We start from the raw sequence: 26170 nt of genomic DNA on the forward strand, positions 1-26170 counted from the left end.
TGTCCTCCAACAGGTATCGTATGCTCTCTCCAGATCAAAAAATATTGCTACTGTTTGGCGTTTCCGGAGAAAATTGTTCATGATATAAGTGGAGAGAGCAACAAGATGGTCAACTGCAGAACGATGCTTTCGGAATCCGCATTGGGCAGGTGTTAAAAGACTGCGGGATTCCAGCCACCACGCTAAACGGTAATTCACCATACGCTCCAAAACCTTACAGACACTACTCGTGAGAGAAATGGGGCGATAGCTAGAGGGGAGATGTTTGTCCTTGCCAGGTTTCGGAACAGGAACGACGATAGCTTCCCGCCATCGTCTGGGAAAAGTACTGTCGGTCCAAATTCGATTATAAAGGCGAAGGAGGTAACGCAGACTATGGGTTGATAAATGCAGCAACATTTGGACGTGGATACCATCCGGTCCTGGGGCGAAGGAGCGAGAAGAAGAGAGTGCATGTTGGAGTTCCCGCAAGGAGAAAACAGTATTGTAGCTTTCGCGATTTTGAGAGGAGAAAGCAAGAGGTCGCACTTCCGCTGCACGTTTCTTCGGGAGAAACGCTGGCGGGTGATTTGAAGAGCTCGAAATCTCAGCAAAGTGCTGACCCAAAGAGTTAGAAATTGCGACGGGGTCCACTAATGTGTCATGCGCGACAGTGAGCCCAGATACCGGGGAGAAACTAGGCGCGCCTGAGAACCGTCGAAGCCGACTCCAAACTTCCGAGGAGGGAGTGAAGGTGTTAAATGAGCTAATAAAGAATTTCCAGCTTGCCTTCTTGCTATCGCGGATGACACGACGACATCGCGCTCGGAACTGCTTATAGCGGATACAGTTGGCCAAAGTAGGATGGTGGCGGAAAACGCGGAGAGCACGTCGCCGCTCACGTATTGCATCACGGCATGCCTCGTTCCACCAAGGAACTGGGGGGCGCCGGGGCAATTCGGAGGTGCGTGGTATTGAATGTTCCGCAGCTGTAAGAATAACGTCGGTAATATGTGTGACCTCATCGTCGACGCTGGGAAAGTGACGGTCATCGAATGTCGCTAGAGACGAAAAAAGTGTCCAATCGGCTTGGGCAAACTTCCATCGTCGCGGGCGCATGTAGGGCAGTTGAGGCTGCAGTCTAAGGACACATGGAAAGTGGACACTCGAGTGTGTATCATCAAGGGTGAACCATTCGAAGCGCCGAGCTAGCGGAACAGTACCGACCGCAAGGTCCAAATGAGATAAATTTGTCGTGGAGGCAGACAAAAATGTAGGGACCCCAGTGTTGAGGCAAACTAGATCTGCTTGGTGGAAGACGTCTAGCAATAGTGAGCCACGTGGACAAGGATGTGGAGATCCCCAAAGCGGGTGGTGGGCATTGAAGTCCCCAACCAGCAAATATGGGGGTGGAAGCTGACCAAGAAGATGAAGGAGATCAGCTCGTGCCATTGGTGTGGACGATGGAATGTATACAGTACAAAGAGAGAACGTGTATCCGGAAAGGGAAAGACGGACGGCGACAGCTTGGAAGGAAGTGTTTAAATGGATTGGGTGATAATGGAGAGTTTCATGGAGAAGAATCATGAGTCCTCCATGTGCTGGAGTGCCTTCAACAGAGGGGAGATCATATCGGACGGACTGAAAATGAGGGAGAACAAAGCGGTCATGGGGACGCAGCTTTGTTTCCTGAAGACAGAAGATGACCGGCGAGTAGGATCGTAAGAGGATCGACAATTCATCCCGATTGGCTCGAATACCGCGGATATTCCAGTGGATAATGGACATAGGGTGAACAGGAAATGGAGGAATGTGACCAAGGTTGCTGTCAACTCAACGACTGCTCTGAGCTTGCGACCGACAGCATGGAATGGCATTCAACCGAAGGCAGAAGATCCTGATCCATAGGTTGGTCAGGAGCAGCTCCTGCCACCAGCGATCGGCCGGTTGATCGGCCGCCAGCAGTGCGCCTCGGCGACACAGAAGACGGCCGAGGGCGATTTCCTCCAGGTGGTGCTGTAGATGGAACACGCCTTGGCGGAGAAGGAGAGGAACTGGGTTTCTTTGTAGCCTTCTTGGAAGTATGATGTTTAGAGGAAGGAGGAACCGATGGTTGGGAAGTTGCCGTACGTAAAAACTCTTCACGAGTATGCTCTTTTTTCGAAGTCTTGGTGTCTGACTTTTGGGCTCGAGATTTAGCAGAACTCGACGAAGGGTGAGCCAGAGAGTGGGCAGGCGAAAGTGGTGAGGTTGAACGTGCGATCTTTGCGCTGGCAGATCTGACGACCGTGGCACTAAAGGTAAGGTCGCAAGTCTGCGTGGCCGCCTCCTTTGTTGGCCGAGGAGAAGCAAGGACAGTGCTGTATTTTCCTGTCTGAGGCACGGTGGGCTGTCGACTGGCGAATAATTTTCGAGCAGCAAAGGTCGACACCTTTTCCTTCACTCTGATTTCCTGAATGAGCTTTTTGTCTTTAAAAATGGGGCAATCGCGAGAGGAAGCAGCGTGGTCACCCATGCAGCTGATGCAGCGAGGGGATGGAGGTGGACAAGCACCCTCATGGGCATCCTTGCCACACGTAACACATTTGGCCAGATTGGAACAGGACTGGCTGGTGTGATTGAACCGCTGACACCGATAGCAACGCGTAGGGTTTGGGACGTAAGGGCGAACGGAAATTATCTCATAGCCTGCTTTGATTTTCGATGGGAGTTGAACTTTGTCAAATGTCAAGAAGACAGTGCAGGTTGGAATGATGTTCGTGTCAACCCTTTTCATAACCCTATGAACAGCCGTTACGCCCTGGTCAGACAGGTAGTGCTGAATTTCTTCGTCAGACAATCCATCGAGGGAGCGTGTATAAACGACTCCACGCGAGGAATTTAAAGTATGGTGCGGTTCCTCTCGGACAGGGAACGTGTGTAGTAGGGAGGTACGCAACAATTTTTGTGCCTGGAAGGCACTGACTGTTTCTAACAACAGGGTGCCATTCCGTAATCTGGAACAAGACTTTACAGGACCTGCAGTTGCGTCGACACCTTTCTGAATAATGAAAGGGTTGACCGTCGAGAAGTCGTGACCTTCGTCAGACCGAGAAACAACAAGGAACTGTGGCAACGATGGAAGAACTGACTGTGGCTGAGACTCAGTGAACTTACGTTTGTGAGCAGACATAGTGGAAGGTGAGGAAACCATTGCGGAAGAATCCCCATGATTACCGGCGTCTCCGATGGCGCGCTCCTCCCTTGTGGGGGCCCTCTCTGAGGGCACTCCCGCCCCGCCTTAGGTGATTGTTCACACCTCAGGTCACACCTCCCGACAAACGGACGGAGGGACCAATCGGCACTTTCGGAAGGTATCAGCTCGGGTAATCACCCCTCCCTGGGCCTGGTCGTTACCAGGGGGTAAGTACGTGTCCCACCTCTCTACCCGGGACGGGGAATTACGCGTTACCCCGTCACCGGCTACGCATGGAAGTGCGTGGGTCGGCCTTCAGACACGCACAGGGAGGAAGAAAGAGAAAGGGAAAGGAAAGAAGAGAGGTCTCAAACGCCGCAGCGGAGAAAAGGGTAAAGAGAAGAGGTAAGGAAAAGAGAAGGACAAAGGAAGGATGAAGACATACAAGCAAGGAAGGCGAAGAATGCGGTACATTTACAAGCGTCCGTCTCCGGACGTAGGCACAAACCATACTCCCAGAGGGGGAGAAAGGGAAGGAAAGAGCCAGAGGTGAGGGGGGGGGGGCCAAGATGTGGGATGGGGAAGGATGCGGAAAGGGAAGGTACGCAGCCCGGAAAGGAAGGAAGGCCACATTAGCTCGGGGTCCCGTGCTCGCTACGCACGTATCCACAAAAGAGTTGTAGATCCCCTGGGGGGGGGGGGGGGGTATTCCGTGCACCAGAATACCAGATACGGAAACGCGGTTGATCTGATCCAGATTTGCTTGTGTGAACGCTTCCACCCTTTGCCGCAGGCTTGTCTGTGCTTCTCCCAGCGGCGCGAACAACACGTGTGACGTATTTATCAGCGGGGCGGCCACATAGCGGGGCTGCGAGGACATTCCGCGTGGACGTCCGGCGGCGCTCGGATACCGGCTGCCACTTCTTCTGCCCCGGGAATCCACGGAATTTGACACACAGCCTGCAGTAGGGACAATCAGAGGTGTGCCCGCGGAATGCGTTTAACTGCCCGCAGATTGTGGCGCGGCTTGCGCCGCATTCCAGGTACACAGCTGTCCTCTGAGGCCGTTCTGCTTCGGGAAGCCACCAGCTGACGCACCGGAAGCAGTAGCCACGCACTTCAGAAATGCTGTACTGTTGGTAAAATGCAGTGTAACAAATGGAAAATTAGAGGAAAAAGGAAACAGTGCAAAAAAACGCCAGTTACTGTGCTTCAGATAATACAACAGAAACTTTTTAAATGTCATACTACAAAACCATGTTGAATATTAGGTAGGTAGATCACCGATGAAAAGGTACTGAATCGAACTGGAGAGAAAACAGGTGTACTCAACGAGTTAAGTGAAAGAAGGCACGGGTTTTCAGAAAACACCCTTAGGCATTAGGGAATAGTTAATTTGGTAATGGAACAAATTGTAGGGGTTGTTGTTGTTGTTGTGGTCTTCAGTCCTGAGACTGGTTTGATGCAGCTCTCCATGCTACTCTATCCTGTGCAAGCTTCTTTATCTCCCAGTAACTACTGCAACCTACATCCTTCTGAATCTGTTTAGTGTATTCATCTCTTGGTCTCCCTCTACGATTTTTACCCTCCACGCTGCCCTCCAATACTAAATTGGTGATACCTCGATGCCTCAGAATATATCCTACCAACCGATCCCTTCTTCTAGTCAAGTTGTGCCACAAACTTCTCTTCTCCCCAATCCTATTCAGTACCTCCTCATTAGTTATATGATCTACCCATCTAATCTTCAGCATTCTTCTGTAGGGGTAAAAATTGTAAATGAATGCGTCCAGTCAATTGATACTTCAATTAATACTTAATAATTAACCACAAGTGAGGGTTATCTATAATGAAGCGTGTTATGAAGTCAGAATGTGGTTTCCTGGACCCTTGTCCTTGAGTTAAGTGTATTCGTGTTTAGATACGTAAGCTGTTTTCTTGCAAATTATATGTTATGCAGCTTGAATGAAACAGATCTATTATTAAATCAGCCTTAATTAGAATTTCATAAGTCCTACACAGAAATCAACTGCACCGCGTAAAAGACCGGACAAATATGCTTTGATCTGATATATAACATTTATTTGTGAAATAATGTTTACTAGTATTTCTTATTTAAAATAATTGTCGACTATGGCAACATTTCACGCTTTATTGATATTCTAGGTAGTGTTTATATGATAATAATTTGTAAGATCAGGAAGACACTAGCGTAAAGAGATGCTAAGAAAAACCATGTAATTTAAATGATAACCATTTTTAACGAAAATCTGTAAGGTTCGTGAACATCATTAATCTGATATGAGTCATGGAGGTTATAAATCTATAGTCTGATAGACTAGACAGAAGAACAAGCAATAAGCAAGTATATCGACATGCGAAACTCTCGTCAATGAAATAACATTGGATGTAGCCAATAGCAGAAATAGCCAACAATAGTACAAGGACCAGTATTCTCATCACTGAACCATTGGAATATCGACTAATCGAATTCAATTTTTCGCAATACAAACATGTGCATCTACCAAACATAACAATCACTAAACCAAATAATAAGAACAGCACTGCCAACCAAAAATGAATTCTTAGTCAGCTAATAGATGCAGGAAAAAAAAAACAGAAAGCGATGATAACCTGTTATACGATAAAGGCAAAATCGTAAAGCACATACACAACTTATACATCCTTGCTGGGGTTTTAGGAAGATTTTCCCCACTTACTGCTGGAAAATACCTGCGTCATCACTTTCTCCCAGCTATAAAATTGAGGAATACACACAGGAATAACATGACCAATAACCAGATGATGAAATAAACTGTGCCACCGCAGTACATCGCGAGTCACCCTTGGGCACCCAAGAGCCATGCGCTCTTCATGCGCCCGTCATCTCCCTTCAGGAAAGGGAATTAAAGATAAAACAAAAGATCCTGTGTCGCCGGCAGAGAGGTATGCTGACTCGATGCCCCTACACAACACATGCGAATGGCGCGACTAGCACAGGATGACACGGCAGCCGGTCGGCACTGGATTGCCTGACAGAGCCGGTAGACGGGGCTTTCTTTTTAATCTCCCTAAGCTAATTCGCAGTTCACACCTAACTGCCCTTAGCTATTATTTTATTTCTTTAACTTTTAGCGTGGGAACCCGTAGGCTTTCACGAACAACTCGATGTAAGGCCTGCACATAATTTTTGTTGTTTTCTTTGAACTTGCCGTGCGTGAGTGTTCCAATAAGAATGGTTCAAATGGCTCTGAGCGCTATGGGACTTAACGTCTGAGGTCATCAGTCCCCTAGAACTTAGAACTACTTAAACCTAACTAACCTAAGGACATCACACGCATCCATGCCCAAGGCAGGATTCGAACCTGCGACCGTAGCGGTCGCGCGGTTCCAGACTAGCCACTCCGGCCAGCCTAAGAATGCTCAATATAAACCGTATATGACAGGAACGATCAGTCGAAGGAAAAAACTCAAGTAAACATTGACTCCAAAATGCATATCGTAAGAGCTATGAGCTCTTCTTCATCTTCAATACTGTAAAACAAATGTTTTTTGTTGCAGCGCCTTTGTTTTTCACATCTGTGGAGGAAGTAGTATGGGCCGAAATAAGAGAAACATTAGCAACAGACGTGGGATCTAAAATTCGTACCTTAAGAGCTATGGGCACTTGCGCAGTGGCAGAGAGATGCTGCACAGTAGCGAAGAGGAACAGCTGCTCTTAGCTCTTAACGTATGCACGTTAGAGCCCATGTTAACCGGAAATTTCTTCTGTTTTTGGTCCATCCTACCGCCTCCAAAAATATGGAAAGCAAAGAGAAGAGTGAGAAGTAGAAGAGATATATTTCACAATCTCGAAGATGAAGAAGTGTTCATAGCTCTTGTGATATGCATTTTAGAGCAAATATTTACTGGTCTCTATCGTTTATATTGGTCATTCCCTACAATATCCCTTAATATTGACTATTCCTCCTGGGACATTCTGTGATGCAGCGTAAAGGGTAACCGCAGCCATGGTCTCCGAGCTGGTAGTCCATGCTGCTGCAAACGTCGTCGAACAGTTCCTGCAGATGGTTGTTGTCTTGCAAACGTCCCCATCTGTTGACTCAGGAATCGAGACGTGTCTGCACGATCCGTTACAGCCATGCGGATAAGATGCCAGTCATCTCGACTGCTAGTGATACGAGGCCGTTGGGATCCAGCACGGCGTTCCGTATTACCCTCTTAAACCCACCGATTCCATATTCTGCTAACAGTCATTGGATCTCGACCAACGCGAGCAGCAATGTCGCGATACGAAAAACTGCTATCGCGATAGGCTACAATCCGACCTTTATCAAAGTCGGAAACGTGATGGTACGCATTTCTCCTCCTTACACGATGCATCACATCAACGTTTCACCAGGCAACGCCGGTCAACTGCTGTTTGTGTATGGGAAATCGGTTGGGAACTTTCCTCATGTCAGCACGTTGTAGGTGTCGCCACCGGCGCCAACCTAGTGTGAATGCTCTGAAAAGCTAATCATTTGCGTATCACAGCATATTCTTCCTGTCGGTTAAATTTCGCGTCTGTAGCAAACCATCTTCGTGGTGTAGCAGTTTTAATGGCCAGTAGTGTAAACTCTGACGTGTTCTGTGTCCTGCAGGACCTCAGTCGTAGGTTCAAACAGTCTTTTTTTTCTTTTTTATATCAGCACTGTACAAACAGTAAAACAGAGTTCTTGTAATTTAGCGACATGGAAATCCTCTAGAAACGGTTCATGCGCAGCAGCTTGTTTGTTTCCGAACGTAAAAGGGATAGTTTAAAACACGATATAATTACTAAGATGATCCTTATTTTTCAGCTTTCGATATGTTTAGTTTCCACCACTCTGTTTTCGTCCAGTCAACAAATAAATCGTTTGTGGAAAGTTCTAGGTCAATCAAACAACTTCAAGGCGACCCTCAACAACTAGGAAGTCTCCAAATTTTCACGTAAAAGGTCTTTCCCACATAATTTTTTGTAATGCTTTTATTGGCAATCGTTTTCACATACTGGTAGAGTAAACGAATGCAAGTTTTCGTTAATGTAATTAGAGTGTACAAGCAATTCTTTTTCCTGTAATAAACCACATCTTTTCTTCTTGTTGTTGATGTTGTGGTTTCAGTCTAAAGAATGGTTCGATGCAGCTTTCCACGCTACTCAAAACTGTGCGAGCCTCTTTATCTCCGAGTAAATACTGCAACTAGCATTCTGAATCTGCTAGCTATATTAACCCACTGGTCTCCGTCTACAATTTCAACCCCATCCCTGCCTTCCCCAGGCACATTTCCTTCACTACAAAATTGATGTATCTGCGATGCCTGAGGATTTCCTGTGATAGTTGATATTCTGGTTGAAGCAGAGCTTTTAAATATATGGGAGTATACCCATATTTGAAACAAATCCCCTCAGAGTGTGTTAATAATGACAGAACAAGGTTACTCCACAACCTCCATTTCTCTTTGGCGTGTTTTACAGACCTTTCTCCACTTCCTTGGTTTTAGCTGTCTTCTCTTCCGTCGTTTGGGATTGACGTGTAGTCGTTTTTAACTGCTCTCTTTGTCTTCATGTTCGACAGTTCTGACATGTGCGTCTATGACCCTAGTTGTTTCTGCGCACGAAAACGAAACAAAACTCTTCCCGCAGTCATATGCCCTATAATCAAAGCACGTATATTACCAGGAAGTAGTGAAACGTTCCCTTTCTTCTCCTGGTTCCCAGTATTGCAGGACCAGTCAGTTACACTGAGACCGTTGTGGTGAGAGTGCGTAGTTCACTCGGCCATGTTGGCAAACTATGTGTTTACATCACCATACGGAAGTTTTATAGAGAAAAATAAATATTTACACTACTGGCCATTAAAACTGCTACACCACGAAGATGACGTGCAACAGAAGCGAAATTTAACCGACAGGAAGAAGATGCTGTGATATGCAAATGTTAGCTTTTCAGAGCATTCGCTCAAGGTTGGCGCCGGTGGCGATACCTACAACGTGCTGACATGTGGAAAGTTTCCAACCGATTACTCATACACAAACAGCAGTTGACCGACGATGCCTAGTGAAACGTTGTTGTGACACCCCGTGTAAGGAGCAAAAATGCGTACCATCACGTTTCCGACTTTGATAAAGGTCGGATTGTAGCCTATCGCGATTGCGGTTTGTCGTATCGCGACATTGCTGCTCGCGTTGGTCGAAATCCAATGATTGTTAGCAGAATATGGAATCGGTGGGTTCAGGAGGGTAATACGGAACGCCGTGCTGGATCCCAAAGGCCTCGTATCACTAGCAGTCTAGATGACAGGCATCTTATCCGCATGGCTGTAACGGATCGTGCAGCCACGTCTCGATCCCTGAGTCAACAGATGGGGTCGTTTGCAAGACAACAACCATCTGCACGAACAGTTCGACGACTTTGCAGCAGCATGGACTATCAGCTCGGAGATCATGGCTGTGGTTACCCTTGACGCTGCATCTCAGACAGGAGCGCCTGCGATGGTGTACTCAACGACGGACCTGGGTGCACGAATGGCAAAACGTAATTTTTTCGGATGAATCCAGGTTCTGTTTACAGCATCATTATGGTCGCATCCGAGTTTGTCGTTATCGCGGTGAACGTACATTGGAAGGGTGTATTCGTCATCGCCATACTGGCGTATCACCCGGCGTGATGGTATGGGGTGCCATTGGTTACACGTCTCGGTCACCTCTCGTTCGCATTGAAGGCACTTTGAACAGTGGACGTTACATTTCAGATGTGTTACGACCCGTGGCTCTACCCTTCATTCGATCCCTGCGAAACCCTACATTTCAGCAGGATAATGCACGACCGCATGTTGCTGGTCCTGTACGGGCCTTTCTGGATACAGAAAATGTTCGACTGCTGCTCTGGCCAGCACATTCTCCAGATCTTTCACCAATTGAAAACATCTGGTCAATGGTGGCCGAGCAACTGGCTTATCACAATACTCCAGTCACTACTCTTGATGAACTGTGGTATCGTGTTGAAGCTGCATGGGCAGCTGTACCTGTACACGCCATCCAAGCTCTGTTTGACTCAATGCCCAGGCGTATCAAGGCCGTTATTACGGCCAGAGGTGGTTGTTCTGGGTACTGATTTCTCAGGATCTATACACCCAAATGGCGTGAAAATATAATCACATGTCAGTTTTAGTATAATATATTTTTCCAATGAATACTCGTTTATCATCTGCATTTCTTCTTGGTGCAGCAAATTTAATGGCCAATAGTGTATTTATAAAATCTCACATACAGCAAGGAATGTGAATATATCCGTGCAGGACTGTTGTTCTGGCATCAACTGGCTCATACATTTCTTCTTCGGTCGATGCACAGCATGAATCGTAGAGACGATTGAAGGTTTTTCGCGAGGGTCGACAAGTTTTGCGTGCCAGGTCCGACAGCTTGCTCTACAATTTGTCATAGAGGCAGGAGACCTATGGCTGCCAGCTTAGTTGACAGTTTATGGCGTAGTGGATTGCATGATTTGAAAACGTTAGTATCTTAAAAGCGTGCTCCTGTCCTTGAATATTTCAATTATTCGTGGGAAGTCTCCTACTGTGATGGTGTTTTCACCTAGTATCACCGAGGTTCATTGCGTGCTCCCGTCGAATAAAGCAGCAGTCTGCACTGGATCACCATAGACAATCCCACTCATCCAGGAATAATATCACTCTGACATCACTAAATCATGGATTGTTGAATACCACCAACGGGTAGGACTCACGATCCCACTTCATCCCCACAATGATGTGTTTATAAATTGTAGGTAAAATTATACAGCATTAGTTCCACATCTGGTGGTTACTGTTGCACGGAAAGAGAAGAACAAGTTTATTAAATAACCATATGATATATATTATCAACTATAGTTTTTTATTCATCGTGATCACCGACACTGCCGGCCGCAGTGGCTGAGCGGTTCTAGGAGCTACAGTTTGGAACCGAGCGACCGCTACGGTCGCAGGTTCGAATCCTGCCTCGGGCATGGATGTGTGTGATGTCCTTAGGTTAGTTAGGTTTAATTATTTCTAAGTTCTAGGCGACTGAGGACCTCAGACGTTAAGTCGCATAGTGCTCGGAGCCATCACCGACACTGACATTTACTCGGCAACTGTCTCACTGCTATACGCCTTGGCATGATCGCAGTTCGAGAGCTCGCACATGACTAGGTGAACCATTTATCGATAGCTGTTAATATACAATTTTTTAGCAGCAGTGTATAAGGGTTCTGTCTCGGGTTCTTCGGCCGTCGTTCATCTAATGATTTTTCTGACGTTTCGCCAGCACGAGTGGCTGGCATTGTCAAAGCTTCACCCTCCATTGCCGGTGGTGAACTGGAGGCGAGCTCGCGGCCGCAGACTATATGTACCTGGCGCGCCAACGTCCGAGGGCTTCTCCGCGGTCATTTCCGGTGCGGTTCTCCTCTTGCTACCTGCGACGGTCGTTCGCTGCAGTACGGGAAGCCAGGATCCGTTTACCTTAAGGCTTTCCTCTTTCTTGTTGAAACTGTTCGCGTGTTTTTGGATTTCTACAGCTTCCCTGAACAAGCGCGTGTGATAGTGCTTCTCTACAGCCAGAACTTCCGTGTCGGCGAATTTTATTACGTGGTCGGTCTCATTCAGTGCGTGTTCTGCCACGGCCGATTTCTCCACCTGCCCCAACCTGCAATGTCGCTTATGCTCTTTGATCCTGGTGTTAATGGATCGTCCAGTCATTCCGACATAAACTTTTCCGCATGTGCAAGGTATACGGTATATTCCCGACATTGCAAGTGGGTCTCTTTTCTCCTTCGCCGATCTAAGACACTCTTTTATCTTCCTTGTCGGTTTGAAAATCGTCTTTACGCCGTGTTTGCGCAATATACGGCCGATTCTGTCCGTCACTCTGGGAATGTATGGCAGAAAGGCCGTACCCGACATTTCTTTTTCTGGTTCCTTACTTCGCCGAGTGTTTGGCTCTGTTACACTTCTAATGTAATTTGTGGAGTACCCATTGCTCCTCAGAACAGTTTCCAGGTGTTGCATTTCTCGTTTGAGGTGTTGAGGCTCACATATTCGTCCTGCTCTCGTTACGAGCGTACTAATCATGCCTCTTTTCTGGCTCGGGTGGTGGTTTGACAGTTTGTGGAGGTATCGGTCCGTGTGTGTCGGTTTTCGATACACGCTGTGTCCCAGGTTTTCGCCGTCCCTTGTGACCAGCACATCTAGAAATGGCAGTTTCCTGTCCTTTTCTACCTCCATGGTAAATGTTATGTTGGCATGGAGGCTGTTCAAGTGTCTCAGGAATTCACCGAGCTGTTCTTCACCATGGCTCCACACCACGAAAGTATCATCGACGTACCTGTACCACACCTTAGGTTTGCAAGTCGCCGAGTCCAGTGCCTGTGCTTCGAATTGTTCCATGAAGAAGTTGGCCACCACTGGACTGAGAGGACTACCCATGGCGACGCCTTCCAGCTGTTCGTAGAAATCGCCATTCCACGTGAAATAGCTCGTGGTGAGACATGCATGGAAGAGCTTTTTGATGTCTTGCGGGAACATGGAACCGATGTACTCCAGAGCGTCGCTGAGTGGCACTTTCGTAAATAGCGAAACAACATCAAAACTGACCAGGATGTCGTTTGGCGCAAGTTTCAGTTTCTTCAGCTTCTCAATGAAATGTCCTGAGTCCTTAATGTATGTGTCGGTCTTTCCCACGTGTGGCTGTAGCAGAGAGGCCAAGTGTTTCGCCAGTTTATACGTTGGTGAGCCAGGAGCGCTAACGATCGGTCTCAGTGGAACGTTGTTCTAGCGCCTATTCACCACCGCCCAGGCACATCGTATCTACGACAGAATGGAACGAGCTTTTCTTCGTGAGCGAATACATACAACGCGGAGAGACTTGGCAAGAACGGATCAGGAACTTCTGGACATTTTCTATCAACTAAGTAGCAGAATGCATCGAGACGACTGGGACAAGATCGACAGCATCACTCACAGGAGCATGCAGAACGAACTCGAGCGCTGCACCGAGCGGCAAAAGAAAAAGTTTGAAAGATGCCGGAAGCAGACCGACAAGGCGATTCCCGACATGTCACACACAGTGGTCAACCTCACTGAACGACAATTGACCGAAGAGGAAGTGTCAGTCCTTCAAAAGGGAGGGAATTTCGCTATCATCCCGAGAACTATACCTATGGAGGACATCATTGCCAACACCGAAGCAGCCATTCGGACCCTTCCTTGTGAAAGGGCAGAGGAAATACGCACTGAAACAGCCAGGATACTGCGCCGAGCAAAACCACCAGCTTGCAACCTGAAGAAAGAAGAGGAACAAGCCATTAAGAATCTCAACGCCGACAAGAGTATATTGGTACTGCCTGCCGATAAGGGGAATGCGACCGTCGTAATGAAGACCGAAGATTATGAGCAAAAGATCCGAGACCTATTAGATCCGACGACGTACCGAAAACTAAGCGCAGATCCGACGCAGCGTATCACTCGGAATACGAATCGATTAATCAAGGCGTCTTCTCTGCCGGCGGACATACAGAGAAACCTGCGCAACACAGAAGCCCTACCACCTCGGCTGTATGGATTACCCAAGATCCATAAGAACAACGTTCCACTGAGACCGATCGTTAGCGCTCCTGGCTCACCAACGTATAAACTGGCGAAACACTTGGCCTCTCTGCTACAGCCACACGTGGGAAAGACCGACACATACATTAAGGACTCAGGACATTTCATTGAGAAGCTGAAGAAACTGAAACTTGCGCCAAACGACATCCTGGTCAGTTTTGATGTTGTTTCGCTATTTACGAAAGTGCCACTCAGCGACGCTCTGGAGTACATCGGTTCCATGTTCCCGCAAGACATCAAAAAGCTCTTCCATGCATGTCTCACCACGAGCTATTTCACGTGGAATGGCGATTTCTACGAACAGCTGGAAGGCGTCGCCATGGGTAGTCCTCTCAGTCCAGTGGTGGCCAACTTCTTCATGGAACAATTCGAAGCACAGGCACTGGACTCGGCGACTTGCAAACCTAAGGTGTGGTACAGGTACGTCGATGATACTTTCGTGGTGTGGAGCCATGGTGAAGAACAGCTCGGTGAATTCCTGAGACACTTGAACAGCCTCCATGCCAACATAACATTTACCATGGAGGTAGAAAAGGACAGGAAACTGCCATTTCTAGATGTGCTGGTCACAAGGGACGGCGAAAACCTGGGACACAGCGTGTATCGAAAACCGACACACACGGACCGATACCTCCACAAACTGTCAAACCACCACCCGAGCCAGAAAAGAGGCATGATTAGTACGCTCGTAACGAGAGCAGGACGAATATGTGAGCCTCAACACCTCAAACGAGAAATGCAACACCTGGAAACTGTTCTGAGGAGCAATGGGTACTCCACAAATTACATTAGAAGTGTAACAGAGCCAAACACTCGGCGAAGTAAGGAACCAGAAAAAGAAATGTCGGGTACGGCCTTTCTGCCATACATTCCCAGAGTGACGGACAGAATCGGCCGTATATTGCGCAAACACGGCGTAAAGACGATTTTCAAACCGACAAGGAAGATCAAAGAGTGTCTTAGATCGGCGAAGGAGAAAAGAGACCCACTTGCAATGTCGGCGGGAATATACCGTATACCTTGCACATGCGGAAAAGTTTATGTCGGAATGACTGGACGATCCATTAACACCAGGATCAAAGAGCATAAGCGACATTGCAGGTTGGGGCAGGTGGAGAAATCGGCCGTGGCAGAACACGCACTGAATGAGACCGACCACGTAATAAAATTCGCCGACACGGAAGTTCTGGCTGTAGAGAAGCACTATCACACGCGCTTGTTCAGGGAAGCTGTAGAAATCCAAAAACACGCGAACAGTTTCAACAAGAAAGAGGAAAGCCTTAAGGTAAACGGATCCTGGCTTCCCGTACTGCAGCGAACGACCGTCGCAGGTAGCAAGAGGAGAACCGCACCGGAAATGACCGCGGAGAAGCCCTCGGACGTTGGCGCGCCAGGTACATATAGTCTGCGGCCGCGAGCTCGCCTCCAGTTCACCACCGGCAATGGAGGGTGAAGCTTTGACAATGCCAGCCACTCGTGCTGGCGAAACGTCAGAAAAATCATTAGATGAACGACGGCCGAAGAACCCGAGACAGAAGCCAATAGGCAGTTTGTCAACAAGTGGCCACGAAAGCCTTAACAATTTTGTAGCAGTGTATAAGTCTGTTTAAAAATCATACCATCTTCGGAAGTTTATTACCTTCGATACTAAATGCAGTGCAGCAGTTATAACTTGATTTATAATCAGTAATGCATCTGCTCGAACTTTGAACAAGATCTTTTACAGTCACAGAACTCGACTGACAATGCTCATGCAGTTCCTCTAACACAACGTAAAGCTTTATTGCTATTGGTCGAGAGCGCTGGGAATTCCATGCACCGGTGGAGGCAGTGGTGGTAATTTGTTTGTATTCAGCACCGACGTTAAGGTTAAATTGTTTAAATAGCACCGCATGCTAGAGGAAGTGGTACAGCCGGCCGGAGTGGCCGCGCGGTTCTAGGCGCTACAGTCTGGAACCGCGCGACCGCTACGGTCGCAGGTTCGAATCCTGCCTCGGGCATGGATGTGTGTGATGTCCTTAGGTTAGTTAGCTTTAAGTAGTTCTAAGTTCTAGGGGACTGATGACCTCAGAAGTTAAGTCCCATAGTGCTCAGAGCCATTTGTACCATTTGAAGTGGTACAAATCTGGAAAATCATTTTATTTTTCTTTCATAAATTTCTCAGTTTTTCACATTAAGGAAACAAAATATCTGTAAAACATATTTTGTAATATGTTTTAATGCTTTCTATGTTTTGAATGCGTACTATGTCAGGAACATTACTCGATTAGCCGTAACACAAAGTTTCACATTTTTGGCACTTCAGATTATGGGGTACAAGTATGGAATAGTCCATGTGTTCCAAGTTTGTTTAAGTTAAAACAAGTAATGGAAACTCTATTAATTCATTGTCAAAGAAAACACTATAAAACATAATAACACAAAAAACATGAAATATACCACTCTCAGCTATGAAATTCCTTACTCTAAGAGATTTCTGTTGCAGAAGTCCACACATAGCGTCCTTTACCGGCATCTGCACACTCAATGTGCGCCCACATTTCGCGCATTAGACACATTACCCATTCTTCTTCTGCCTCGTCCTGCGAAAATTTACCGGATCGAAACAGCAACTGCCCGTCTTCATGAGTGGGTATACTGTTGCCGAGAGAGCTACTGAGGGTAGACGAATCATCGCTCACACGAAAACCATCAACCTGAGAATCTTGGTTCCTAGGCTTCGGCGGTCTCTGTTTGTCTCCGGCTTATTTGTTGCTGTCATCGATACTTCAAGAGCTCTCTTGTACAGAGGAAAGGTTAGGACTGCTGAAGGACCTATCTTTCTTCTCCTCGTGCCTGGCCTCTTCTTTATTTGTCCAACAGCTGAGGTTTGCCAAGGTGCAATTTCAGATGTGGTGGCAGATGTTCGCCCCTCGACTTCAACATTAGCCTCTCCACTTTTAGAAGCCACAGCTCCTGCAGATGATTCATTGACTGGATAACTGGGTAAATACCCAATTACTCCTTCATTCCTGGCAATTAAGTCTGCATTCACTAAGATATGAGGGAAACGGTTATATTCCTCTGACTTTAAACCCATCGACTGCTATCTCTCCGATATGAGTCCGCCTGCTAAGCTGGATGGTACCGAGCTTGCCTCCCATGCAGCAGGCCCGCGTTCGATTCCCGGTCGGGTTGGAGATTTTCTCCTGGGTGTTGTGTGGTCTTCATCTTCATTTCATCTTCATCATGGGCACGCGAGTCGCCCAGTGTGGCGTCGACTGCACTAAGACTCGCACTCGCCGGTCGAACTTCCCCGGATGGGGCCTCCCGGCCAACAATGCCGTACGATCATTTCCTTTTTCCCACTGTATGACACTCGAGGCAGGCCTTCCCATTCAGTTCGACGATTCCATGTTTGTTACTGGACTTGAATTTTCCCTCATCCATACGCCTACCCGTTCGGAATAACAGGCTTTCAAAGGACTCACGAAAGTTCTATCCAGCAGTTGCATCTTCGGGAGGCTTGAGGAGGCACACACAAACTAATGACGTAGTTTCTCGTGCGAAATTTATAACATCCAGATTTCTATATGTGACTCATTTTATTTTCTCTAACTTTTTAGTTGCTATTTGCATAGCAGATACAACCCACTGTTTTCAAGCTCGTGAAGCCGTTTCTGAAGTAATTTCTATGAGTAAAACAGGTTGTGAAAGTACGGTACAAATATTTAATACTGAGGTTCAAACATGAAATACTAGTATTCCATATTAGTGACACACCCGTCTTGAAATTAAGAAACGCAAATAAAATCGAAAATCAAATTTAAACAGGCAACAAACACGCCATTTTACCGCTTAATGTATTGGCTAAAGGTCTGTTTACAAAATACACTCATCAAAAAAAGTTATGCACCACCCCAGTTCCCAGAACTCCTGAAGATAGACATTAATTGTTAATACTGTTTCACAGACACAGTCCCTCTGACTGTTGAGAGATGTCACTAAACCTGCCCAAAGATGTAAACAACCATGCATGAGCAGCGCCTATTAGACAGAGGGGGTCCGACAGCCGATCAGTTCCAGTCATTCCATCAGAAAGGAGGTACACGGTTCGTGTTGTCTGTAGTTCAACGATGCCTACATTCCAGTAAAATACCCTCGGATGAAACTTTCTGACACTTAAATTTATATTCGAATTTAACAAATTCCTCTTTTACAGAAAATCTTTTCTTGCTGCAGTCGGTCTGCAGTTATTTTACTGCTCAAATTACAAAACTTATCTACTACATTTAGTGTCGCATTTCCTTCTCTAATTCGCTAAATCGTCAGATTTAATTTGACTATACTCAGTTATCCTTTATTTATTTTTGTAGATAGTCATGTTACAGCCTCGTTTAAAGGCACTGTCCATTACGCTCGCGTGATGACTGGGTGTTGTGTGGTGTCCTTAGGTTAGTTAGGTTCAAGTAGTTCTAGGGGTCTGATAACCATAGATGTTAAGTCCCATAGTGCTCAGAGCCATTTTTTTAGCCGTTACGCTCAACTACTGTTACAAATCCTTTGACGTCTCTGGCTGAAACGCGGTGCCATCGGTAAACAGCAAGATTCTCATTACTTCTCCCTCAATTGTAATTGCCATTCCAAAATCCAACTTGGTTTCCTTTACTGCTTGCTCAATATACAGACTGAACAGCATCAGGGAAAGGTTACAACCGTATCACAGGTGAAGGTGACTGGCAGCAGTCCAGTCCAAGTATCGTGCGGTGAAGTTTAATACGACCGACTGCAATCCTGAAATCTCTTACAACACCTAGTAAATTGTTCACTCGTGGCCTTCTGTACCTCTCTTGTCATCATTATCTTCTGTAGTTATATTAGAGGACCTGTTGTGTATCAGTGATGGTTCACACAGGCCGATTTTCAAAATATTTGGAGAAACCGGGAGAAAATTCGACAAGTTAATTTAGGTAATTCGTAACAAGGAAGTGTTCTTGGATTTCGTCAGCTCCAATTTTCCAAACACAAATATAAGCGAGGTGATTAGTGGAAAACTTTAACGCCAACATTGGTTTTCCTTGGCGGTGTTTCGAAGAAAGGTGTATCATTTTGTAAAATATGAATTGTCATTTCAGATGGAAGAAAACGCAGTTTACACATTTACAACATACTTCTTTCAGGATAAATTTCAGTTATCTAATGGAGGAAATAAGGTTTACTCTTACTCGAATATAGACACGATCATGGCTTCTGTTCTCAGAAGAAATTAAAGCAATTCATCTTGATTTTCTATAGTCAAGTCTGCTGATAAATTATCAGAACATCGTGATTCACTGTGAAACATCTTTTGACTCATGGTACACAAACTTTCTTCAGGATATTTTCTGTCAGGACTGACTTCTTCGACGCAAATTCTTCAACATGGAAGTTTGATCATTGTAACAAGAGTGGAAATGAAAACATTCAGGAGAGCCTTATTGTGAACGACGTTGCCGAAAGAGGTACCAAACTCTTTCAAAATTACAATATTTTATCAAGAGATGAAACTGAGAAATAATTTGTTTTGCGGTTTATTGCTGGAAAGAGTAAAACTACCAAAGTGCTACCAAGTCCTCTGCAGGAAAAATAATGTTTAGCATTTGTTCCCGAGTTTCTACAGAAGTTAAAGTGTTTCACGTCTTTAAAAGCTTTTAGGAGAATATGCTTCTGATGATTGGTTTTAGAATATCCTTAGACAGGTGTTGAGGTAATTTCTAACTATTTTGAAACTACCAGCCAGATTAAAGGTGTGTGCTGGACCGGTACTCATTTCCTATCTCGGACAATGTTTCTACCGACGATTCACGACCCACCCTCTCATCTTTACTGCTGTCAACTCCTCTCTCCCAATGCCCAAACTTTTCACAACTTTCAGATAGCTAGAATGTGACGAATGTCGTCACATGCGTGAACGGTGTTACTAGTTTTTCCCAAGACCAGTTTAAGTTCAATGATAGCGAACTGCTTCCACAGAATCAGGTTCTGTAGAGAAGATGATCGAAGATATAGTACAGAAGCGGTTACAGACTGTCTGTGAGTTAGCGAACGTTTGCGCCTCAATCGAGTTATGTAATCTTTTCAAATTACCAGAAAGCAGGACGCACATAAGGACACAACGTTGCCAACTTCTGAGCAACCCACAGCCGTGTCTGTTGTTGAGTTGTTCGTGCTGCATTTCCAGCATCTACCCCCTGTGGGAAGAGATGTTGCCGGTGGCGGTCTGGGGGTGGTAGAGACTGTGGTGGTGGTGACAACTTTGTCTCAACATAAGAGGCTGTTGCTGATAATCCAACCAGTACTGTTTGTGTACTTATATGGATATGGTGTCTGTTCTTTCGGACACGTCCGAAAGAACAGACACCACTGATGGCTTGCAGCCGTCTAGAACGAAATTAGAATTATATTAATACCTTCAGCTGCTGAGGGCGTTAACGGGGACAGGGGAAAATGTGTGCCTCGAGTGGGACTCGAACCCGGGATCTCCTGCTTACATGGTAAACGCTCTATCCATCTGAGCCACCGAGGGCACAAAGGATAGTGCGACTGCAGGGTCTACCTCGCGCGCGCCTCCCGCGATACCCACATTCTCACCTTGTATGTCCACACACTACATTCGTAGTGTCCCACTCCAACACACTCATTACTCGTGGAAGGCATTCTTAACGAGTCCCGTAAGAGTTCGGGGAATACGTGTGCCATCAGCACAGAAGACGAAGGTCATGGCCGGTGATGTCAGAACTATATACGAGGCGTGTTTTTTTAAGTAAATACCCATTTTGAAATTTAAAAAAAGACATGCTAAGATATCTCAATAATTTTATTTTTACATGAAAGCCTGTACCTTAATCTAAGCACTGACGCCATTACAGTCTGATTCTTCCATGTTTACGTTGTGTACTGAGTGTTTTAGATGCCTCCGATAATCGTGAGTCCAGCCGACTGTGAAGTAAGGACTGTTATAAGATTTCTTAGCGCTAAAGGCCTAAAAGCGATCGATATTCATCGTGAGATCTGTGCAGTTTACGGAGAAAACATTATGAGTGATGGAAAGTGAATGAGAGCATTTAAAGATGGGCGCACAAATGTGCTTGATGAACAACGGAGTGGGCGTCCTTCGGACGTTAATGAAAGTTTTGTGCAGGAAGTGGACAATAAGGTGAGAGAAATCAGACGCTTTACGATTTCCTCCTTGCGGGATGACTTTCCTTGTGTTTCTCATAGTGTTTTGTATGGCATTCTGACCGAGCACTTGAATTACCGAAAATTGTGCTCACGTTGGGTACCGAAAATGTTGACGGATGTGCACAAAACCAAACGTTTAGACAGTGCATTGACTTTCCTTGAGCGGTACCACAACGACCGTGATGATTTCTTAAGGCAAATTGTTACGCGCGATGAAACACGCGTGGCCTACGTAACACCATAATCAAAGCAACAGTCCATGGAAGTTGAGCAAGGGCATCGTTTTGCGGCAAGAAAATGCCCGTCCGCATGTGGCGAATCAGACCAAAGATCTCATCACATCTTTTCGATGGGAAACTCTAGATCATCCTCCGTACAGCCCCGATATTGCGCCCAGTGACTACCATCTGTTCCTGCAGTTGAAGAAACACCTGGGCGGTCAGCGTCTTCAAGACGATGACGAAGTCAAAACAGTGGTGATTCAGTGGTTAACAAGTCAGGTGGTAGACTTCTCTGAGGAGGGTGTTCAAAAACTGGTACAACGTTATGACAAGTGCCTCAATATTGACGGAAATTATGTAGAAAAGTAGATTAAGGTACAGGCTTTCATGTAAAAATAAAATTATTGAGATATCTTACCAAGTCTATTTTTTAAATTTCAAAACGGTACTTATTTAAAAAACACGCCTCGTACTTATATAGATATGGTGTTTGTTTTTTCTGACGTGTCCGAAAGAACAGACACCATTGATGACCTGTCCGAAGGAACAGACACCGTCTCCATATAAGTATATAGTTCTGACGATACCAGCCATGACCTACTTCTGTGCGGATGCACACATCTTACCCGAACTCTTACGGAACTTGGTAAGAATGTCTTCCACGAGTAATGAGTGTGTTGGGGTGGGACACTACGAATGTAGTGTGTGGACATATAAGGTGAGAATGTGGGTCTCGCGGGAGGCGTGCGCCAGACAATCCCTGCAGTCGCACTATCCTCTGTGCCCTTGGTGGCTCAGACGGATAGAGCGTCTACCATGCAAGCAGGAGATCCCGGGTTCGAGTCCCAGTCGAGACACACATTTTCACCTGCCCCGCTGATATATATCGACGCCCGTCAGCAGCTGAAGGTATTAATATAATTCTAATTTAGTACTGTTTGTAGTTTGAGCAGCTTCTCATCGTTAGCCACTGCGTTTTCCATGAAGGCCTTGACAGAACTATTGTAAGTGGGCAGCCAACACTTGCTAGTGCAATGTGTAAGTGTGCCGCTCACGTTAGACAGGGCGGTGTACTCTTTCTTTGTCCGTTGTTTCTCTTTGACTCGCAGTACGGCTACAGCGGACAACGGCCATTGTGTGCAATGTGTCTAGTCTGTTGCCCTCGTTTGGACGAGGGCGCGTGGTTGTGTTAAATGCATGAAAATGGCTGTAACAGAATTAGTTAACAGCGGAGAGAGGAAACGAAATCGCGAATGATCTCTGCAGAATTTATAGTATATATATTGTATACACAGAGTATAAGTGCATTTTGATATGTGGCGCCTTGATACGTTCAGTGTGTTACTTGTTTCTTCAATGCGCTGAACAGTCTCCCCCAAACACGTCATAAATTTACCACATGACATTCTCTGCGTGGTCATGCCTGGACGACGCCTGGCAGTATAGACTTTCCGTTTTACGTCCACGCGTCCACAATACATGACCTGCTGCCCAGGAAAATATAAACAATAATGGTTTGCGTATACCACAAGTACTTGGATGTATCACACAACCTAAAAACATAGGACATGTAATAGTTTTAATTATTAGTCCGTAAATTACATAAATACTGTTGTAATTTTACGCAGTACACCATCCTTAGTCACCAACACAAATGTCTGCAGCTAAACCCTATACATCATGTATACACGCTATTAATTAAAGCGCCCCGCTGTATTTTTATATCTATATGTGAAGGCTAATCTCAGGAAACATCATAGGGATTTTGATACAGTTTTCAGTAATACGTAGACTCTTTCACGATGAAGGTTTGTTTATGTAATTTATTACCACTACGCCTCAATTTGCCTGGCTGTGTATACTTAGTGCTACGTGCGTGAAGCCTGGGAGAGTCACCAGTTTTTCGTAACTGTAAGGATGGTAAGGGACTTACGCGTATCCACAAGTAGAATTGTGCTTTCAACTGTATGTGTGTAAGAACTAGAAATCACAGTGACTGATATTTTACAACAAATTCCAAAGTACACTACTGGCCATTAAAATTGCTACACCACGAAGATGACGTGCTACAGACGCGAAATTTAACCGACAGGAAGAAGATGCTGTGATATGCAAATGATTAGCTCTTCAGAGCATTCACACAAGGTTGGCGCCGGTGGCGACACCTACAACGTGCTGACATGAGGAAAGTTTCCAACAGTTTTCTCATACAAAAACAGCAGTTGACCGGCGTTGCCTGGTGAAACGTTGTTGTGATGCCTCGTGTAAGGAGGACAAATGCGTACCATCACGTTTCCTACTTTGATAAAAGTCGGATTGTAGCCTATCGCGATTGCCGTTTATCGTATCGCGACATTGCTGCTCGCGTTGGTCGAGATCCAATGACTGTTAGCAGATTATGGACTCGGTGGGTTCAGGAGGGTAGTACGGAACGCCGTGTTGGACCCAACGGCCTCATGTCACTGCCAGTCGAGATGACAGGCATCTTATCCGCATGGCTGTAACGGATCGTGCAACCACGTCTCGATCCCTCAGTCAACAGGTGTCGACGTTCGCAAGATATCAACCATCTGCACGAACAGTTCGACGACGTTTGCAGCAGCATGGACTATCAGCTCGGAGACCATGGCTGCGGTTACCCCTGATGCTGCATCACAGACAGGAGCGCCTGCGATGGTGTACTCAACGACGAACCTGGGTGCAGGAATGGCAAAACCTCATCTTTTCGGATGAATCCAGGTTCTGTTTACAGCATCACGATGGTCACATCCGTGTTTGGCGACATCGCGGTGAACGCACATTGGAAGTGTGTATTCGTCATCGCCATACTGGCGTATCACCCGGCTTGATGGTATAGGGTGCCATTGGTTACACATCTCCGTCACCTCTTGCTCACGTTGACGGCACTTTGAACAGTGGACGTTACATCTGAGATGTGTTAGGACCCGTGGCTCTACCCTTCATTCGATCCCTGCGAAATCATACATTTCAGCAGGATAATGCACGACCGCGTGTTGCAGCTCCTGTGCGGGCCTTTCTGGATACAGAAAATGTTCAACTGCTGCCCTGGCCAGCACATTTTCCATATCTCTCACCAATTGAAAACGTCTGGTCAATGGTGGCCGAGCAACTGGCTCGTCACAATACGCCAGTCACTACTGTTGATGAACTGTGTTATCGTGTTGAAGCTGCATGGGCAGCTGTACCTGTACACGTCATCCAACCTCTGTTTGACTCAATGCCCTTGGCGTATCAAGGCTGTTATTACGGCCAGAGGTGGTTGTTCTGGGTACTGATTTCTCAAAATCTATGCACCTAAACTGCGTGAAAATGTAATCACATGTTAGTTCCAGTATAACATATTTGTTCAATGAATACCCGTTTATCATCTGCATTTCTTCTTGGTGTTGCAATTTTAATGGCCAGTAGTGTATATGTGCAGACTGAAGCGAGGAGTGAAAATTTATTCTAAGCCTCTTGCTGACGAGGCAGGTGCGTTAACCACTACGCCACCCTGGCACAGTGGCTTAACACAACCGCGTTGACTGTCCTAGAAAGCCCTCTTCCACAGTCGTGCTTCCCGTACACGCCTCAGCCCACTTGGAACTCCCTCTTCACACAAATTTTCATTCGTCGCTTCAAAAATTGGTTCAAATGGCTCTGAGCACTATGGTCATCAGTCCCCTAGTACTTAGAACTACTTAAACCTAACTAACCTAAGGACATCACACACATCCATGCCTGAGGCAGGATTCGAACCTGCGACCGTAGAGGTTGCGCGGTTCCGGACTGCAGCGCCTAGAACCGCACGGCCACCGCGGCCGCCTTCGTCGCTTCAGTCTGCATATATACGAGGGCAGTTCAATAAGTAATACAACACATTTTTTTCTCGGCCAATTTTGGTTGAAAAAACCGGAAATTTCTTGTGGAATATTTTCAAACATTCCCGCTTCGTCTCGTATAGTTTCATTGACTTCCGACAGGTGGCAGCGCTGTACGGAGCTGTTAAAATGGCGTCTGTAACGGATGTGCGTTGCAAACAACGGGCAGTGATCGAGTTTCTTTTGGCGGAAAACCAGGGCATCTCAGATATTCATAGGCGCTTGCAGAATGTCTACGGTGATCTGGCAGTGGACAAAAGCACGGTGAGTCGTTGGGAAAAGCGTGTGTCATCATCGCCGCAAGGTCAAGCAAGACTGTCTGATCTCCAGCGTGCGGGCCGGCTGTGCACAGCTGTGACTCCTGCAATGGCGGAGCGTGCGAACACACTCGTTCGAGATGATCGACGGATCACCATCAAACAACTCAGTGCTCAACTTGACATCTCTGTTGGTAGTGCTGTCACAATTGTTCACCAGTTGGGATATTCAAAGGTTTGTTCCCGCTGGGTCCCTCGTTGTCTAACCGAACACCATAAAGGGCAAAGGAGAACCATCTGTGCGGAATTGCTTGCTCGTCATGTGGCTGAGGATGACAATTTCTTGTCAAAGATTGTTACAGGCGATGGAACATGGGTTCATCACTTCGAACCTGAAACAAAACGGCAATCAATGGAGTGGCGCCACACCCACTCCCCTACCAAGAAAAAGTTTAAAGCCATACCCTCAGCCGGTAAAGTCGTGGTTACAGTCTTCTGGGACGCTGAAGGGGTTATTCTGTTCGATGTCCTTCCCCATGGTCAAACGATCAACTCTGAAGTGTATTGTGCTACTCTTCAGAAATGGAAGAAACGACTTCAGCGTGTTCGTAGGCACAAAAATCTGAACGAACTTCTCCTTCTTCATGACAACGCAAGACCTCACACAAGTCTTCGCACCCGAGAGGAGCTCACAAAACTTCAGTGGACTGTTCTTCCTCATGCACCCTACAGCCCCGATCTCGCACCGTCGGATTTCCATATGTTTGGCCCAATAAAGGACGCAATCCGTGGGTCG

The sequence above is a fragment of the Schistocerca nitens genome, chromosome 9 (assembly GCF_023898315.1).
Source record: "Schistocerca nitens isolate TAMUIC-IGC-003100 chromosome 9, iqSchNite1.1, whole genome shotgun sequence".
In the NCBI taxonomy this organism is placed as follows: domain Eukaryota; kingdom Metazoa; phylum Arthropoda; class Insecta; order Orthoptera; family Acrididae; genus Schistocerca; species Schistocerca nitens.